Genomic DNA, 15493 nt, shown 5'->3' on the forward strand with positions numbered 1-15493 from the left:
TATATATGTATACTGTATATGGGTGTGTATATATATATATGTATACTGTATATGGGTGTGTGTATATATATATATGTATGCTGTATATGTGTGTGTATATATATATGTATACTGTATGTGTATATATATGTATACTGTATATGTGTGTGTATATGTATACTGTATATGTGTGTGTATATGTATACTGTATATGGGTGTATATATGTATACTGTATATGTGTGTGTATATATGTATACTGTATATGTGTGTGTATATATATGTATACTGTATATGGGTGTATATATGTACACTGTATATGTGTGTGTGTATATGTATACTGTATATGTGTGTATATATGTATACTGTATATGTATATATATGTATACTGTATATGGGTGTGTGTATATATATGTATACTGTATATGTGTGTATATATATATGTATACTGTATGTGTATATATATGTATACTGTATATGTGTGTATATATGTGTATATATATATATGTATACTGTATATGTGTGTATATATGTATACTGTATATGTGTGTATATGTGTGTGTATATGTATACTGTATATGTGTGTATATATGTATACTGTATATGTGTGTATATGTATACTGTATATGTGTATATATGTATACTGTATATGGGTGTGTATATATGTATACTGTATATGTGTGTATATATATATATGTATACTGTATATGTGTGTATATATGTATACTGTATAAATGTGTATATATGTATACTGTATATGTGTGTATATATGTATACTGTATATGGGTGTGTATATATATGTATACTGTATATGTGTGTGTATATATATGTATACTGTATATGTGTGTATATGTGTATACTGTATATGTGTGTGTATATGTATACTGTATATGGGTGTATATATGTATACTGTATATGTGTGTGTATATATGTATACTGTATATGGGTGTGTATATGTATACTGTATATGTGTGTGTATATGTATACTGTATATGTGTGTGTATATGTATACTGTATATGTGTGTGTGTATATATACAGTATATGTGTGTGTATATGCTGTATTACTGTATATATGCGTGTATATATGTATACTGTATATGTGTATATATGTATACTGTATATGTGTGTGTATATGTATACTGTATATGTGTGTGTATATATGTATAATGTATATGGGTGTGTATATGTATACTGTATATGTGTGTGTATATATGTATACTGTATGTGTGTATATGTATGTATACTGTATATATGTGTATATATGTATACTGTATATGTGTATATATGTATACTGTATATGGGTGTGTATATATATATATATGTATACTGTATATGGGTGTGTGTATATATATATATGTATGCTGTATATGTGTGTGTATATATATATATGTATACTGTATGTGTATATATATGTATACTGTATATGTGTGTGTATATATGTATACTGTATATGTGTATACTGTATATGTGTGTATATATGTATGTATATATATATATTGTATACTGTATATGTGTGTGTATATGTATGTATATATATATGTATATGTGTATACTGTATATGTGTGTGTAGATATGTATACTGTATATGTGTGTGTATATGTGTATACTGTATATGTGTATATATGTATACTGTATATGGGTGTATATATGTACACTGTATATGTGTGTGTATATGTATACTGTATATGTGTGTATATGTATATATATATGTATACTGTATATGTGTGTGTATATGTATATATATATATGTATATGTGTGTATATGTGTATACTGTATATGTGTGTGTATATATGTATACTGTATATGTGTGTATATGTATACTGTATATGTGTGTATATGTGTATTGTATATGTGTGTATATATGTATACTGTATATGTGTGTATATATATGTATACTGTATATGTGTGTATATGTATATTGTATATGTGTGTATATATGTATACTGTATATGTGTTTGTGTGTATATGTATACTGTATATGTGTGTATATATATGTATACTGTATATGTGTATATATGTATACTGTATATGGGTGTGTATATATATATATATGTATACTGTATATTGGTGTGTGTATATATATATATGTATACTGTATATGTGTGTATATATATATGTATACTGTATGTGTATATATATGTATACTGTATATGTGTGTATATATGTGTATATATATATATATATGTATACTGTATGTGTGTATATATGTATACTGTATATGTGTGTATATGTGTATACTGTATATGTGTGTGTATATATGTATACTGTATATGGGTATATATATGTATACTGTATATGTGTATATATGTATACTGTATATGTGTGTATATATGTATACTGTATATGGGTGTGTATATATGTATACTGTATATGGGTATATATATGTATACTGTATATGTGTGTATATATGTGTGTATATATATATATATATGTATACTGTATATGTGTGTATATATGTATACTGTATAAATGTGTATATATGTATACTGTATATGTGTGTATATATGTATACTGTATATGGGTGTGTATATATATGTATATGTGTGTGTATATATATGTATACTGTATGTGTATATATGTATACTGTATATGTGTGTATATATGTGTGTGTATATATATGTATACTGTATGTGTGTGTATATGTATACTGTATATGGGTGTATATATGTATACTGTATATGTGTGTGTATATATGTATACTGTATATGTGTGTGTATATATGTATACTGTATATGGGTGTGTATATGTATACTGTATATGTGTGTGTGTATATATGTATACTGTATATGTGTATATATATGTATACTGTATATGTGTGTATATGTATACTGTATATATGTGTGTATATGTATACTGTATGTGTGTATATATGTATACTGTATATCTGTGTGTGTATATATACAGTATATGTGTGTGTATATGCTGTATTACTGTATATATGCGTGTATATATGTATACTGTATATGGGTGTGTATATGTATACTGTATATGTGTGTGTATATATGTATACTGTATATATGTGTATATATGTATACTGTATATGGGTGTGTATATATATATATGTATACTGTATATGGGTGTGTGTATATATATATATGTATGCTGTATATGTGTGTGTATATATATATGTATACTGTATGTGTATATATATGTATACTGTATATGTGTGTGTATATATGTATACTGTATATGGGTGTATATATGTACACTGTATATGTGTGTGTGTATATGTATACTGTATATGTGTGTATATGTATACTGTATATGTATATATATGTATACTGTATATGGGTGTGTGTATATATATGTATACTGTATATGTGTGTATATATATATGTATACTGTATGTGTATATATATGTATACTGTATATGTGTGTATATATGTGTATATATATATATGTATACTGTATATGTGTGTATATATGTATACTGTATATGTGTGTATATGTATACTGTATATGTGTATATATGTATACTGTATATGGGTGTGTATATATGTATACTGTATATGTGTGTATATATATATATGTATACTGTATATGTGTGTATATATGTATACTGTATAAATGTGTATATATGTATACTGTATATGTGTGTATATATGTATACTGTATATGGGTGTGTATATATATGTATACTGTATATGTGTGTGTATATATATGTATACTGTATATGTGTGTATATGTGTATACTGTATATGTGTGTGTATATGTATACTGTATATGGGTGTATATATGTATACTGTATATGTGTGTGTATATATGTATACTGTATATGGGTGTGTATATGTATACTGTATATGTGTGTGTATATGTATACTGTATATGTGTGTGTGTATATATACAGTATATGTGTGTGTATATGCTGTATTACTGTATATATGCGTGTATATATGTATACTGTATATGTGTATATATGTATACTGTATATGTGTGTGTATATGTATACTGTATATGTGTGTGTATATATGTATAATGTATATGGGTGTGTATATGTATACTGTATATGTGTGTGTATATATGTATACTGTATGTGTGTATATGTATGTATACTGTATATATGTGTATATATGTATACTGTATATGTGTATATATGTATACTGTATATGGGTGTGTATATATATATATATGTATACTGTATATGGGTGTGTGTATATATATATATGTATGCTGTATATGTGTGTGTATATATATATATGTATACTGTATGTGTATATATATGTATACTGTATATGTTTGTGTATATATGTATACTGTATATGTGTATACTGTATATGTGTGTATATATGTATGTATATATATATATTGTATACTGTATATGTGTGTGTATATGTATGTATATATATATGTATATGTGTATACTGTATATGTGTGTGTAGATATGTATACTGTATATGTGTGTGTATATGTGTATACTGTATATGTGTATATATGTATACTGTATATGGGTGTATATATGTACACTGTATATGTGTGTGTATATGTATACTGTATATGTGTGTATATGTATATATATATGTATACTGTATATGTGTGTGTATATGTATATATATATATGTATATGTGTGTATATGTGTATACTGTATATGTGTGTGTATATATGTATACTGTATATGTGTGTATATGTATACTGTATATGTGTGTATATGTGTATTGTATATGTGTGTATATATGTATACTGTATATGTGTGTATATATATGTATACTGTATATGTGTGTATATGTATATTGTATATGTGTGTATATATGTATACTGTATATGTGTTTGTGTGTATATGTATACTGTATATGTGTGTATATATATGTATACTGTATATGTGTGTATATGTATACTGTATATGTGTGTGTATATGTATACTGTATATGTGTGTGTATATATGTATACTGTATATGTGTGTATATATGTATACTGTATATGTGTTTGTGTGTATATGTATACTGTATATGTGTATATATGTATACTGTATGTGTGTGTATATATGTATACTGTATGTGTGTGTATATATATGTATACTGTATATGTGTGTATATGTATACTGTATATGTGTGTGTATATATGTATACTGTATATGTGTGTATATATATGTATACTGTATATGTGTGTATATATGTATACTGTATATGGGTGTATATATATATATGTATACTGTATATGGGTGTATATATGTATACTGTATATGTGTTTGTGTGTATATGTATACTGTATATGTGTGTATATATATGTATACTGTATATGTGTGTATATGTATACTGTATATGTGTGTGTATATATGTATACTGTATATGTGTGTATATATATGTATACTGTATATGTGTGTATATATGTATACTGTATATGGGTGTATATATATATGTATACTGTATATGGGTGTATATATGTATACTGTATGTGGGTGTGTGTATATGTATACTGTATACATATACAGTATACATATATACACATATACAGTATACATATATACACCCATAAACAGTATACATATATACACACACATATACAGTATACATATATATACACACATACAGTATACATATACACACATACAGTATATATATATATATACACACATACAGTATAAATATATATACACACATACAGTATACATATACACATATATACAGTATACATATATATACACACACAAATACAGTATACATATATATACACACATATACAGTATACATATATATAAACACATATACAGTATATGTACACACACATATACAGTATACATATATATATACACACATATACAGTATACATATATATACACACACATATACAGTATACATATATATACACACATACAGTATACATATACACACATACAGTATACATATATATATACACACATACAGTATAAATATATATACACACATACAGTATACATATACACATATATACAGTATACATATATATACACACACAAATACAGTATACATATATATACACACATATACAGTATACATATATATAAACACATATACAGTATATGTACACACACATATACAGTATACATATATATATACACACATATACAGTATACATATATATACACACACATATACAGTATACATATACACACACATATACAGTATACATATATATACAGACATATACAGTATACACATATACACACATATACAGTATACATATATACACATATACAGTATACATATATATACACACACATATACAGTATACATATATACACCCATATACAGTATACATATATATATACACACATATATACAGTATACATATATACACACATATACAGTATACATATATATACACACACATATACAGTATACATATATACACCCATATACAGTATACATATATATATACACACACATATACAGTATACATATATATACACACATATACAGTATACATATATATAAACACATATACAGTATATGTACACACACATATACAGTATACATATATATACACACATATACAGTATACATATATATACACACACATATACAGTATACATATACACACACATATACAGTATACATATATATACACACATATACAGTGTACATATATACACCCATATACAGTATACATATACACACATATACAGTATACATATACACACACATATACAGTATACATATATATATACACACATATACAGTGTACATATATACACCCATATACAGTATACATATACACACATATTCAGTATACATATACACACCCATATACAGTATACATATATATACACACCCATATACAGTATACATATATATACACACCCATATACAGTATACATATATACACACATATACAGTATACATATATATAAACACATATACAGTATATATACACACACATATACAGTATACATATATACACCCATATACAGTATACATATACACACACATATACAGTATACACAGGGGCGGACACAGACTGTAGTGGGCCCCTGTGCAAGAAATTTTTGGGGGCCCCCCCCTGCGCTTCATAAGGCAACAAAGTTATGTAAACATAACCCCCCCATGTGCAGCTCTCATCCCCCCCATGTGCAGCTCACCCCCCCAATGCATCTCTCATCCTCCCCCCATGTGCATCTCTCATCCCCCCCGTGCATCTCTCACCCCCCATGTGCATCTCTCATCCCCCCCGTGCATCTCTCACCCCCCATGTGCATCTCTCACCCCCCCATGTGCATCTCTCACCCCCCCATGTGCATCTCTCACCCCCCCATGTGCATCTCTCACCCCCCATGTGCATCTCTCACCCCCCCATGTGCATCTCTCACCCCCCCATGTGCATCTCTCACCCCCCCATGTGCATCTCTCACCCCCCCCATGTGCATCTCTCACCCCCCCCATGTGCATCTCTCACCCCCCCATGTGCATCTCTCACCCCCCCATGTGCATCTCTCATCCCCCCCATGTGCATCTCTCATCCCCCCCATGTGCATCTCTCATCTCCCCCCCCCATGTGCATCTCTCATCCCCCCCCATGTGCATCTCTCATCCCCCCCACTCCTAGTTAATTAATTGTATTTAAGAAAAATAAAACTTGTTATACTTACCCCCATGCGATCCCTGCAGAATCTTGGCGCTCGTCCACGTCGCTGCCACCAGGCTCTCCTGACGTTCGGCCTTGTGACGGTGCCACATACATAGCCAACAGCTTTTGTTTTGGCCAAAAGATTTTTAAAGCCGCCACCACGATAAGGTAGACTCTTCTGGCCGGGCCCTACTCTAACCTATTAAAATTTTCTTAAAATATCCAATACTCTTTTTAGAAATATTTTTATTTAGTTTTCTTTAAGGGAATGTGTCATATAAATTTTTTTTTAAAATGACCAATAATACCACATACAGGGAATACCGCCACACCATAACCAGACCACATATTACCACAACATAGTGACCGAATAATACCACACAGAAGGGAGAAAAACTGCGACACCATGACCAGACCACATATTACCACCACATTACTAATATTACCACCACATTACTAATATTACCATAAGTGTCATTATACACGGGAGCTCTATACATGGTATGTATAATGTAACTGTCCAGGTAATCTAGTGATCACCAGTGACATTATACACAGGAGCTCTGTATATAGTGTCAGTGTACAGGTAATACAGTGATCACCAGTGACATTATACACAGGAGCTCTGTATATAGTGTACAGGTAATACAGGGATCACCAGTGACATTATACACAGGAGCTCTGTATATAGTGTACAGGTAATACAGGGATCACCAGTGACATTATACACAGGAGCTCTGTATATATTGTCAGTGTACAGGTAATACAGTGATCACCAGTGACATTATACACAGGAGCTCTGTATATATTGTCAGTGTACAGGTAATACAGTGATCACCAGTGACATTATACACAGGAGCTCTGTATATAGTGTACAGGTAATACAGTGATCACCAGTGACATTATACACAGGAGCCCGGTACATAGTATATAGTGTAAGTGTACATGTAATGCACTGACTCACTGGTGACGTCTCTAGGTGAAGTCCTTCAGCTACGCTTTTCTCCTTCATCCAGCACAGACCGCCATCACGTCTTCCAGCCAGGACTCGTCTCTGCATAAAATAACACAGTTATCTAGAGCACATTCCCCAACTTCTACATTACGCAGCTGAATACAGACGTGCATCCACCATCAATATATGGTTAGTTATTATGCAACCTACCATTCCAAATATAAATTGTAATCCACCACGGTGCCCCCATTAACTGTAAATAGGCACTTAATATATAATTTAATTAGAACCTCTACTCTATACTTCCTGCTCCCCGCATTCATTATTTACATGCACCCCCTGCCCCAATTCATCATGTCCGTGCTCTCCCCACCCCATCGTCATTTATCATTTACTCTCCCCCACCCCACATTCATTATGTGCAGCTCATTATCCCCCTACTCCTAATTCCCCCTTGTGCAGCTCATTTTCTCCCAATTCCCCCATGAGCAGCTCTCACCACCCCCCATGTGCCCCTCTCTCATCCCCCTCCCCCACATGTGCAGCTCTCACCACCCCCCATGTGCACATCTCTCATCCCCCTCCCCCACATGTGCCCCTCTCTCATCCCCCTCCCCCCCATGTGCCCCTCTCTCATCCCCCCATGGGCATCTCTCATCCCCCCCACATGTGCACCTCTCTCATCCCCCCCATGTGCATCTCTTATCCCCCTCCCCCATGTGCATCTCTTATCCCCCTCCCCCATGTGCATCTCTTATCTCCCCCCCATGTGCATCTCTTATCCCCCCCACATGTGCACCTCTCTCATCCCCCCCGCCCCATGTGCATCTTTTATCATCCCCCTCCCCCCACGTGCACCTCTCTCATCCCCCTCCCCCCACATGTGCACCTCTCTCATCCCCCCCACCCCATGTGCATCTTTTATCATCTCCCCCCACCCCATGTGCATCTTTTATCATCTCCCCCCCCGCATGTGCATCTCTTATCTCACACACACACACACACACACACCTCCCATTTCCCCCACTCCTAGTAAATTGTATTTTGAAAAAACAAAACTTGTTATACTTACCCCCATGGGATCCCTGCAGAATCCTGGCGCTCGTCCAAATCGTTGACACTAGGTTCTCCTGACTTCCGGCCATGTGACGGCGCCGTCACATGACCGGAAATCAGGGGAATCATGAAGGCGCTGCCGCAGGAGCGCAGCGCTGAGATGTCCCGGACCCGGCGCTTGGCATGGGGCCGGGGGCCCATGAGGAGAGAGACTCACAAGAGGGGGCCCCCAAGGGGGTCCCTACCAGCTGGGCCCCACACTGGAGTCAGGGCAGACATGCCCTGATGGCGGCCCTGCTGGAGGCTGGAGGGGCCCCCTCTCCCTCGGGGCCCCCGTTCAATGAACCGGCTGCACGGGCGGTAGTTCCGCCCCTGAGTATACATATATACACACATATATACACCCATATACAGTATACATATATATACACACACATATACAGTATACATATATATATACACACATACAGTATACATATATACACACATACAGTATACATATACATACACATATACAGTATACATATATATACACATATACAGTATATATATAAACAGGGGCGGAACTACCGCCCGTGCAGCCGGTTCATTGAACGGGGGCCCCGAGGGAGAGGGGGCCCCTCCAGCCTCCAGCAGGGCCGCCATCAGGGCATGACTGCCCTGACTCCAGTATGGGGCCCGGCCGGTAGGGGCCCCCTCGGGGGCCCCCCTCTTGTGCGTCTCTCTCCTCATGGGGCCCCCGGCCCCATGCTATGCGCCGGGTCCGGGACATTTCAGCGCTGAGCTGCGCTGTTGCAGCAGCGCCTTCATGATTCCCCTGACTTCCGGTCATGTGACGGTGCCGTCACATGGCCGGAAGTCAGGAGAACCTGCTGTCAGCGATTTGGACGAGCGCCAGGATTCTGCAGGGATCGCATGGGGGTAAGTATAACAAGTTTTATTTTTTTTAAAATACAATTAACTAGGAGTGGAGAGATGGGAGAAGCACATGTGTGTATGTGTGTGTGGGGGGGGAGATGGGAGATGCACATGTGTGTGTGTGTGGGGGGGGAGATGGGAGATGCACATGTGTGTGTGTGGGGGGGGAGATGGGAGAAGCACATGTGTGTGTGTGTGTGTGTGTGTGTGTGTATGTGTATGTGTGTGTGGGGGGGGAGATGGGAGATGCACATGTGTGTGGGGGGGGAGATGGGAGATGCACATGTGTGTGTGTGGGGGGGGAGATGGGAGATGCACATGTGTGTGGGGGGGGAGATGGGAGATGCACATGTGTGTGGGGGGGGGGAGATGGGAGATGCACGTGTGTGGGGGGGGGAGATGCACGTGTGTGGGGGGGGAGATGGGAGATGCACATGTGTGTGGGGGGGGAGATGGGAGATGCACATGTATGTGGGGGGGGAGATGGGAGATGCACATGTGTGTGGGGGGGGGATGGGAGATGCACATGTGTGTAGGGGGGGAGATGGGAGATGCACATGTGTGTGTGGGGGGGATGGGAGATGCACATGTGTGTGGGGGGGGATGGGAGATGCACATGTGGGGGGGGATGGGAGATGCACATGTGGGGGGGGGATGGGAGATGCACATGTGTGTGGGGGGGAGATGGGAGATGCACGTGTGTGGGGGGGGGAGATGGGAGATGCACGTGTGGGGGGTGGGGAGATGGGAGATGCACATGTGTGGGGGAGATGGGAGATGCACATGTGTGGGGGGGAGATGGGAGATGCACATGTGTGGGGGGGGAGATGGGAGATGCACATGTGGGGGGAGATGAGAGAGGGGCACATGTGGGGGAGGGGGATGAGAGAGGGGCACATGTGGGGGGGAGGGGGTGAGAGAGGGGCACATGGAGGGGGATGAGAGCTGCACATGGGGGGGTTTGAGAGCTGCACATGGGGGAATTGGGAGTAGGGGGATAATGAGCTGCACATAACGAATGTGGGGTGGGGGAGAGTAAATGATAAATGATGATGGGGTGGGGAGAGCACGGACATGATATAATGAATTGGGGCAGGGGGTGCATGTAAATATTGAATGCGGGGAGCAGGAAGTATAGAGTAGGGGGCGTTGCGGATGCAGGAGTGTGACTGGTAACAAATTGGCGGAAAGAGTAGAGGTTCTAATTAAATTATATATTAAGTGCCTATTTACAGTTAATGGGGGCACAGTGGTGGATTACAATTTATATTTGGAATGGTAGGTTGCCTAATAACTAACCATATATTGATGGTGGATGCACGTCTGTATTCAGCTGCGTAATGTAGAAGTTGGGGAATGTGCTCTAGATAACTGTGTTATTTTATGCAGAGACGAGTCCTGGCTGGAAGACGTGATGGCGGTCTGTGCTGGATGAAGGAGAAAAGCGAAGATGAAGGACTTCACCTAGAGACGTCACCGGTGAGTCAGTCTATTACATGTACACTGTGTATAATGTCACTGGTGATCACTGTATTACCTGTACACTGACACTATATACAGAGCTCCTGTGTATAATGTCACTGGTGATCACTGTATTACCTGTACACTGACACTATATACAGAGCTCCTGTGTATAATTTCACTGGTGATCACTGTATTACCTGTACACTGACACTATATACAGAGCTCCTGTGTATAATGTCACTGGTGATCCCTGTATTACCTGTACACTGACACTATATACAGAGCTCCTGTGTATAATGTCACTGATGATCACTGTATTACCTGTACACTATATACAGAGCTCCTGTGTATAATGTCACTGTATTACCTGTACACTGACACTATATACAGAGCTCCTGTGTATAATTTCACTGGTGATCACTAGATTACCTGGACACTTACGTTATACATACCATGTATAGAGCTCCCGTGTATAATGACACTTATGGTAATATTAGTAATGTGGTGGTAATATTAGTAATGTAGTGGTAATATGTAGTCTGGTCATGGTGTGGCAGTTTTTCTCCCTTCTGTGTGGTATTATTCGGTCACTATGTTGTGGTAATATGTGGTCTGGTCATGGTGTGGCGGTATTCCCTGTATGTGGTATTATTGGTCATTTAAAAAAAAAATGTATATGACACATTCCCTTAAAGAAAACTAAATAAAAATATATCTAAATAGAGTATTGGATATTTTAAGAAAATTTTAATAGGTTAGAGTAGGGCCCGCCCAGAAGAGTCTACCTTATCGTGGTGGCGGCTTTAAAAATCTTTTGGCCAAAACAAAAGCTGATGGCTATGTATGTGGCGCCGTCACATGGCCGAACGTCAGGAGAACCTGGTGGCAGCGACGTGGACGAGCGCCAGGATTCTGCAGGGATTGCATGGGGGTAAGTATAACAAGTTTTATTTTTTTTAAATACAATTAATTAACTAGGAGTGGGGGGAATCAGAGATGCACGGGGGGGGGTGAGAGATGCACATGGGGGGGGTGAGAGATGCACATGGGGGGGGTGAGAGATGCACATGGGGGGGGTGAGAGATGCACATGGGGGGGTGAGAGATGCACATGGGGGGGTGAGAGATGCACATGGGGGGGTGAGAGATGCACATGGGGGGGATGAGAGATGCACATGGGGGGGATGAGAGGTGCACATGGGGGGGATGAGAGATGCACGGGGGGTGAGAGCTGCACATGGGTGGGATGAGAGCTGCACATGGGGGGTGAGAGATGCACATGGGGGGTTATGTTTACATAACTTTGTTGCCTTATGAAGGGCAGGGGGGGCCCCCCAAAATTTCTTGCACAGGGGCCCACTACAGTCTGTGTCCGCCCCTGATACATACATATACAGTATACATACACACATACAGTATACATATACATACACATATACAGTATACATATATATACACATATACAGTATACATATATATACACACATATACAGTATACATATACACACATATACAGTATACATATACACACACATATACAGTAATACAGTATATACACCCATATACAGTATACATATATATACACCCATATACAGTATACATATATACACCCATATACACACACCCATATACAGTATACATATATATACACACATATACAGTATACATATATATACACACATATACAGTATACATATATACACACTTATACAGTATACATATATATACACCCATATACAGTATACATATATACACATATACATATATATACACACATATACAGTATACATATATATACACCCATATACAGTATACATATATACACATATACAGTATACATATATACACACCCATATACAGTATACATATATATCCACATATTTAGTATACATATATATACACATATACAGTATACATATATACACACATATACAGTATACATATATACACATATACAGTGTACATATATACACACATATACAGTATACATATATATACACCCATATACAGTATACATATATATACACCCATATACAGTATACATATATACAGTATACATATACACACATATATACACACATACAGTATACATATACACACACATATACAGTATACATATATATACACACATATACAGTATACATATATACACACATATACAGTATACATATATATACACCCATATACAGTATACATATACACACATATACAGTGTACATATATACACACATATACAGTATACATATATATACACCCATATACAGTATACATATACACACATATACAGTATACATATATACACACACATACAGTATACATATACACACACATATACAGTACACATATACACACATATACAGTATACATATATATATACACCCATATACAGTATTCATATACACACATATATACACACATATACAGTATACATATACACACATATACAGTATACATATATATATACACCCATATACAGTATTCATATACACACATATATACACACATATACAGTATACATATACACACATATACAGTATACATATATATACACACACATATACAGTATACATATATATACACACATATACAGTATACATATATATACACACATACAGTATACATATATATACAAACCCATATACAGTATACATATACACACACATATACAGTATACATATACACACATATATACAGTATACATATATACACACAAATATACAGTATACATATAAACACACATATACAGTATACACATATACACACATATACAGTATACATATATATACACACATATACAGTATACATATACACACACATATACAGTATACACATATACACACATATACAGTATACATATATATATACACACACATATACAGTATACATATACACACACATATACAGTATACATATATACACCCATATACAGTATACATATATACACATACAGTATACATATACCCATATACAGTGTACATATATACACACATATACAGTATACATATATATATACGTATACATATATACACCCATATACAGTATACATATATACACATACAGTATACATATATATACCCATATACAGTGTACATATATACACACATATACAGTATACATATATATACACCCATATACAGTATACATATACACACATATAACAGTATATATATATACGCCCATATACAGTATACATATATATACAGACATACAGTATACATATATATACACACCCATATACAGTATACATATATATACACACATACAGTATACATATATATACACACCCATATACAGTATACATATATATACACACATACAGTATACATATATATACACACCCATATACAGTATACATATACACACACATATACAGTGTACATATATACACACATATACAGTATACATATATATACACATATACAGTATACATATATACACACATATACAGTATACATATATATACACATATACAGTATACATATACACATACAGTATACATATATATACACACACATATACACATACAGTATACATATATATACCCATATACAGTGTACATATATACACACATATACAGTATACATA

Source organism: Phyllobates terribilis, unplaced genomic scaffold (assembly GCF_046119375.1).
Source record: "Phyllobates terribilis strain yellow unplaced genomic scaffold, ASM4611937v1 Scaffold_607__1_contigs__length_977875, whole genome shotgun sequence".
NCBI classification, from domain to species: Eukaryota; Metazoa; Chordata; class Amphibia; order Anura; family Dendrobatidae; genus Phyllobates; species Phyllobates terribilis.